We start from the raw sequence: 8,395 nt of genomic DNA on the forward strand, positions 1-8,395 counted from the left end.
AGAGACTTGTATTTTTGCTCTTATCTCTTTAAAATCTTTTTTCTTTTTTTCCTCTTGCTTTTATCTTTATCTCTCCATCTTTTAACACTATCTTATACAAAGAGTGGGTGGAAGTGGGTAGGAATATAAATAAATATGTATGTGTGATGCTGGTAGTCTCTCTGCCTCAGTTTCCTCAATTATAAAATCAGGGTGATGATAACCTAGCTCCCAGAGTTGTAGTTAAGATAAAATGAGCTAAATGTCTATAAAACATATCTCTCAGTGCCTGACACATAGAAGGTCCTTAAGAAATGCTTGTTTCTTTCCTTCTTTCATACACACACACACACATATATATATATACATATACATACATATACATATATATATGTATATATATATNAGATTTGAACGGAGGAAGATGAGTCTTCCTGATTCTAGACCCACCATTCTATCCACTGAACCACCTAAGATGCTAGATTTTACTATAAGTTAGTTTTTACTTCATTTACTACAGAGTAACTATTAGGCAAAGAAAGAAGAAAAATCAAGGGGGTATTGTAGAGAGCTCTTTAATGGCTATAGAATGTTAGCTCTGTCCTAGTTCATCTAGGCCAATTCTCTCATTTTACAGTGAGGAAAGGGAGTTCCAGAGAGGTGAAGCAATTTGCCTATAGACAAATAGTTAATTGGTAGCAGAGTCAAAACTTGAACAAAGTCTTCTAACTCCAAGTCCAGAGCTATTTCCATTAAACTACAAAGTTCTTTTTATCTTGTGTTACTAAGATTAATCTTGGCCTTCTTAGATAAAGGTCTCATATATTTATTCTTGTATTTTATGTATGTCTCTATGACTTGACCCCCATACGCCACCTCATTTCTCATTAAAAATAGTGTTAAGGCTGTTTAGCTATTCTCAGATGTTTTGTTTTTACTTTTTTATATTTTAGAGGAGGTTATTCTCTTTATTAGTTGTTTAGCGCTGAAAGTGCCTCATTAAGGTTGATTTCCTTGCTCTCAACCCATGTTGTGCTTATTAGGTTAATCATCAACCTTGACTTTCTGAATTAAGAAGCTAGAGTTAATCCTGGTCCACTCATTTTTAAAAATATTTGAGTGACTCCACAGCTGTTATTAAAACATAGGTGTTTGGTCATAGTACTATGACTATCCGCTTTATTCCATGGTCTTGTTTAAAAAAAAGATTATTTTTTGTATTTCAAATTTAGTTTTTTCCATGTCCAAACTCGAGCTATTTGTTTTTGCTCAAAAATGGGTTGCCTGACCCTTTTTTCCAAAACTTTACACAATATGATGGGCTAAAGGAACTGATCCTGAATGTGAGTTCTCCCTGAGTCCGATCACCAGTTATTTAATAACCCATTCCCCTTATTCCTTTGTGTTTGAGAGAAAACATAATATCCCTGATTTCTGCCATTATAGAACCCTTATGAATCTTAACCCAAAGGTACTTCCCATCATATGGCCAGCAAAATCCCATTTTTGTCTGTAATTCCTGTGCTACTTGGCCAAAAAGAAACCAAAACAAAATCACCAAAAAAAGATCTTTCCTCTGCTTCTCTTCTCTTTCATTTCACCTCTACCTGCTCCAAGTCTCTATATGTCTACCAGTAATAAATTTCCCTTCGACATAGATCTTTTCCTTTAATGCTCCATTGCACCAGTGGAGATTTTGGTTTATTCCTGAAGATACATTCCTAGTCACGCTCTCTAGTACCAGTAGAATCTTTTCTCTTTACATTCCCTCTCTTAATACCTCTTTCTATACTCACCCAGGGTTGACCTTGAATACTCTCTCTTCCTTAAACTCCTTTGTCGTTGTTCAGGTATTTCAATTGTGTCGACTCTTCTTGACCCTACTTGGTAAAGATACTAGAGTGGTTTTCCATCTCCTTCTCCAACTCATTTTACAGATGAAGAAACTAAGGCAAATAGAGTTAGCAACTTGCCCAGGGTCACATAGCTAGTAACTGTCTGAGGCCAGATTTGAACTCATGAAAATGAGTCTTCCTGATTTCATGCCCAATATTCCATCTATTGTGCCAACTAGACACTACAATTCTTCTCCTATCTGCCCTACCACTCCTCCTTGGTTTCTTTTACTAATCATAATTTGAGTATTGTTCCCTAACCTTGAGTGTTTCCAAGATTCTATCCTGGGTCCTCTCCTCTCTCTACATGCTTTCTTTCTGATCACGTCTGCTCCTTTGAGTACAAATGACTCTCAGCTCTATATATCCAGCCTCGTCTCTTTCCTGAGTTCCAGTTCCATGCTGGCTTAACATGCCCACCTGAAAATCGCATTAGTATCATTGAACATGTCCAGAATAGAATTCAATATCTCCTTCCTTTAACCTGTCCCTCCTTCATATTTATTTCTGTTGAGGATATTCCTCGTCCTTCCAGTTACCCCTGTCTTCAGACCAAGGACAAAAAAGAATCATCCTTCAGTATTCATTCTTTTTATTCTCCACATGCTCCTGTTTTCTTCATAACCTTCATGTCATTTAGTTTTTAACTAGTTCAGGCCCTCATCACTTTTCAACTGTAACATTGCAAAAATCATCTAGCTGGTCTCCTCCTTCCCATATCTCTCTACATGATAGACAAAATAATCTTCATTCCAGGCAAAGAAAACAATGTAATGTTCTAGATGGAAATAGGTGATAGCAGGATGAGAATGAGGCTGGGTGGGCAGAATATGTAAATGTTAGCAAGGTAAGACAAAATTGGAAAGGTAGCTCAAAACCAAATGGCAGAGGGGCTTGAATATCAAGATATCAAGCTTATCAAGATGAAGAAGTTATACTTGGCTCAGTAGGAATGGGAAATTTCTAAAGGGTTTAGAGAAGCAAAACATTCCGAAAGTGACTCAATCAGTGGTTTGAATACATGACATATTATAGGGGAAAAACCACAGAAAGATAAGTTCATACAGTATTCTCTCCTATCTCTCAATAGAACATAATACCTTGAAGTGAGAGACTTGTATTTTTGCTCTTATCTCTTTAAAATCTTTTTTCTTTTTTTCCTCTTGCTTTTATCTTTATCTCTCCATCTTTTAACACTATCTTATACAAAGAGTGGGTGGAAGTGGGTAGGAATATAAATAAATATGTATGTGTGATGCTGGTAGTCTCTCTGCCTCAGTTTCCTCAATTATAAAATCAGGGTGATGATAACCTAGCTCCCAGAGTTGTAGTTAAGATAAAATGAGCTAAATGTCTATAAAACATATCTCTCAGTGCCTGACACATAGAAGGTCCTTAAGAAATGCTTGTTTCTTTCCTTCTTTCATACACACACACACACATATATATATATACATATACATACATATACATATATATATATGTATATATATATATATATATATATATACATATATATATATACACACACACACCAGACAGGCATTGCAAATACATAAAAGGAAGTAACTGATTGGATTATATGTAAGAATCTTACATTGCTTTTAGGTTGCTTTCTGCTAAGTCACATAGTAGACAAAGCACTGGACCTGTAGTCAGATAGACCCTAGTTCAAATCTATTTCAGACATTTACCAGTTATGTGATTCTGAGACAGTCACTTAATCTTTGTTTGCTTCAGTTTCCTCAGCTATAAAATGGGGATATTAATAGCACCTACATCCCAGGAGTTATTGTGAGGATCAATTAAGATAATACTTGTAAAATACTCGGCACTCATGAAAGCTCTATATAAATGCTAGCTATTATTTTATTCTGAATCACCAGTTCTCACCAATATTCTCCCAGTAATGCCACATGGCTTCAAACCATGGAACAACAAGATCTTGGAAGAATCAAAATTACCAGAAACTTAAAAGGCAATGGAAAGACAAAAAAGAAATGGTGAGGTGAAGACATGATACAAATAATACCTTCCTTTGCTGATGTGACATGGAAGACAACATCCAGGTTCATCTGGAAAAGGAGTGGTCCTATACTGGTCCAAGAGAAAAAGTGAGAAACAATAGATGGATATACTAAAAAACTCATTTATACCCCATATACTGAAAGAACTAAAAGAAGGTCTCCAGTTCCTTGGGTGGTTCCTCTATGGAGGAATTGTAGAAAGGAAATGGGTAATAATCACACCAAAGTAAAAGCACAAGAAACACAATAGCCCTTTTAATGTCTGTTGAATTTTGCTTAAAAAAAAGTATGGAAGGATTCAGGAAGGAATCCTTTTACGGAGACAAAACCATGGATCCATCAAAGTACTAAAGAAAGCAATATATAATGCATTCAGAAAACCCTATTAAAATATAATGAAGATAATGAAAACAAGTTGGATTTGCATCTGGATGAACACATGGCATATGTGGTTCTTGGGTAACAGCCCAATTCATTCAGAAACAATTCAGAAATAAAAGTCACCCACATGCATAGTGGAGAGACTGCATGATGTAGAAGAAAGGAATGGCTGGCTTTTGGGTAAGGAGGACCTGGCTTCATGTCCTGTCTCAACACATGCTAGCTGGGGGACTATGAGCAAGTCATTTAACTTCTTGATGTCTCAGGCAAATATCTAAAACTATTTCAGAGTAGTCATCACCCAAACTTTTTAGAATTAGTCTCCATGTTAGGATATCCCAATTCCTATGGAATTACAGGGGTAAATTCTGATAGTCCAGAACAAAAAGCAATCCTATTTTTTATACTGATAAAGATGTGAGCTTCTTAAATGTCCCTTTTGAGAAATAACGGTGTGTTTGGGGAGGTAGATTTTCCAGCTTTAACTTCCAGGAGTAATTGTCCATATATGTGATTAAAACTGATATCAGAGACGCCTTGCAAATTACAGAGCTCAGGTTACTCTTTCTTCCAATCCTAAAGTAAATGGTAAAATGGCACCTGAGCCTGTGAAATATGGAACCTTCTCCCTTCATTTCTTGCCCTTGCTTTCCAACTTGATCCTCAAGTATTTCACATAATCATAGACTCTCAGTGTTGGAAGGGACTTCAGATCTGATAAGCTATTGTTGCTTGTGCCTGCTGAGTCAAGAGGGAGTGAAAGAAAATTCCCTCGACAGCTCAGTTTTCCTCCAATGGGTTAGGTCTGAAGTCTTCTGGCGAAATACACAGCCAAATGGACATATACTTTTTTTTAAATTTTTCACAGACTCTCTCTAAGGGCTTTGGAAACACCCAAAACTCAAGGAAATAGGAAAAATATCTTTAGACTTAGCTCAGCAATTCAACTGACATTTACTAATTGCCAACTGTGTGCTAGTGGCTTAAGATTATATTACCTGGGGTTCAAAGTCTATTTCCACATGACTCTTCTTCATTAGTTGAGATTGATTATTCAATATGTTACACACAAGGGATAGAACTTGAAAGCTTGAAAGAAAAGAAATTCTAGTTTTCTGATAACTGAAATAGGTCCTTCAAGGTAAAAACAGACCCAGGAGAAAAGTTAACATGTAAAGTAGTTGAGAACTTGATCACGTCACTATTTCCAATTCTTACAATTGCAAAGACCAAAATTTCAATAATAGCCCCTGTCCTCAGGGGCCTAACATTCCACTTTTCCCCCCCTCCTATTGTCCATGTAACCAGATAGTTTTTGCAAGTCATAGTTTAAAATGTTTAACTAGCAAAATTTCATACACCTTAAAGCTTAGGCACAACAAGCTTGTATATGAAATAATTATATTATAGCCTTAATGCCCTATATCTCCCTACTACAAAGGCCCACTTAGGCCTATTCTATCTTTTCCTCCCCATTTTTCCATTTATAAATGACCCTCTAAGAAATGACTTGCATGTTAATTTCTGGAAAAACAACTGCAACATCAAAATGTATTCCCCCTTATGTAAAAGGGACGTAATCTATTACCTATAAGATTAGAAAAAATTGTTTTCAAGTCATAGATGATAGAATACAAAGGAACCCTAGAGATTATCCAACAGCCAGCTACCTGAACCTGGAAGAATGCTGGATTTTGAAGGATAGTACTGGTGCTTAGAATCAGTACAACCATTTATTATCTGTGTGATCTAGATAGGTAATAATAACTCCAGGTCTCTATTTCCCCATTTATAAAACAAGAGGGATAAACTAGATGATTTCCAAGTTTTATTTCCAACTCTACATCCCATGATCTCTTATTTTAAAAGTAAGCAAGCCAAGTAACAGAAAACTGAAGGGGTTTACTCAACACAGTTATTAATTACACAGTTATTTGTAGAACAAAACCAAGAACTCAGGTACCCTAAAGCTCAGCTGTAGTATCCCTTCATGCTTCTTAGAATTTGCAAAGACATCTAATGAGATAGCCTTAGGATTTGGGGGAAGAACAAGGTTTCAATACAAAGAAAATTGAGTTAACAATGGAGGAATTTCCCTTCCAATGGGGGAGCAGGACAGAGACAAGTTACTGAAAGGTAACCTAAAGAGTCATCTGCCTAAGTATAAGGTTACCCTGGCAAGAAGCCATCACCAAGTTCATTTTTATAGTTATCATGTTCAAATATAGAAGACTCCATCCAAGTGAGGGAGAGATGCTATTCCGTCACATTCCCAGATTCAGTCTGCCCTCTTGTGGTACTTTTGGGCATTCTTGAAAGCTGTCTTTCAAGAAAAACTAGGACCAAAGATTGATTTAAGTTTGGATGATGCTTTCAAAGTAGAAATAAACATTAGCAAGTTATTGAAATTGGATTCATTTCATGGTTCTTTTATCAATCACAACCACATGTTTGAACTCAGACCTCCATGGTCCATTACGTAGCAAGAAGACGTGTTGTAAAGGAAGGAAACCTGGACAGGAAGTTAGGAGACCTCGGCTCTGGTCTAGGTTCAAAAGGCAGCTTAAAGTATGATTTTTTGAGCAAGTTATTTCACCTCTTTGGACATTAAGCTTCTCATCTATAAAATCATAACCATAATAGTAAAAAAGACAGTCAGTCTTCCACTTTTGCAGGGATAGCATTCCTAGAAAATGACAAAAAGTCAAAAATGTTCATCTTGATACATTGAGTCTTTGGGAAATAGGAGGTTAGGGTCCTGCAACCCACTAAAACTATATTCTTTCACCACAGATTGCTGAAAATACATTTTCTGCATGTAATTCTCTTTTAAGAAAACATTAATTCTAAGAATATGCACTTACCCTTATTCAATGACCATCAAATAATCCATTAAGTACAGTATACAAAATAAAATTGGTAACATGGAAAATATTTTTTTCTTACTAATAATTCCCTAGAACAATGTACCCTTTGGTGCTAACATCTTAATTAAAAAAAACCTCATTACTTTCAGACATTATACTTTTCATAATACACGAAAACTACAGTATTACAAATACTATACAGCAGATAAAATTCTTAAACCTAAAGCATTTCAAAAAATCTGAATCTTACCTTCCACTGTGTCTGATGGTGGTGTGAGAGTGTTGTACTTTAGACTAACTACATTGTTGTAAGCCTCCCTACCTTGACTGCCCTCTGAAATTCAGGGAGAGGTTGCTGGGGCTTAAATTGCCGCTGTTAGAAGACACTGAGCCTGGCAAGGTCTCTTTATCACCTCTGACACTGTCTTTCACAGCTGCTGGATGGCATTCTGGAGAGATTCAAGGATAGACACCATCCATCAGTAATGTCTGCTTCTTGCATTGTTTGAGATCCGGAAGGGTCCTGCAAAATGGAAGCAAAGGTGAATTAATGTTTCGCCTTAAGGCTGCCTGGTAGGATGCCAGCCACTACACAAACTTGTGCATCAAGCATCTCTCAATTTTTTCTACTGTGCTTAGCAGGGAAATGGGAAATGTGTGTGGCTGCCAATTCTTGAAGTCATATACTCTTATTTTTAAATTTTTCTTGCCAACCCCCAAGCTGAAGGCCTGGTTCTGCTTGTTCTCTGTGTGGATTTAATCTAGTATCTATTCTGGGAAATTTAAGCTGGGTAGCCTGTGCAGGGAGAACCACATTTGTAGCTCAGCTGAGTTCTCTACTCTGGGGCTCCATATTGCATATTCTACTTGACGCCTTGGTGGGATATGAATTTAATATAAATGGTACCAGTTGTTCTCTTTGAAAACCCATTTTTGGTTGGTATCAGCCTCCTTTGACTGGGCAGGCATGCTTACTATAGGAGGATACCAGAGATCTGGTACCCAGGAAGAGACTAATCCCTAGACCATTGTGACTCCTGGCATCTGGAAGATTGGGTTCTAATCCAAATCTGTCCAACCAGAGAGACTCAGAGGAGTGACATCACAGGGGATTTTAAGACAGAGGTGGGAGGAAGTCTCTTGGACTGGAGCCTCTTGTTGGCTTTGCTGTTTTGGGCTAGCAAATGGGTAGACAGATTAGTTAGGAGTGGCCAGGTGATTATGTGATTCTCTCTGTCTCTCCAAC

The sequence above is a fragment of the Gracilinanus agilis genome, chromosome 2 (genome assembly GCF_016433145.1).
Source record: "Gracilinanus agilis isolate LMUSP501 chromosome 2, AgileGrace, whole genome shotgun sequence".
NCBI classification, from domain to species: domain Eukaryota; kingdom Metazoa; phylum Chordata; class Mammalia; order Didelphimorphia; family Didelphidae; genus Gracilinanus; species Gracilinanus agilis.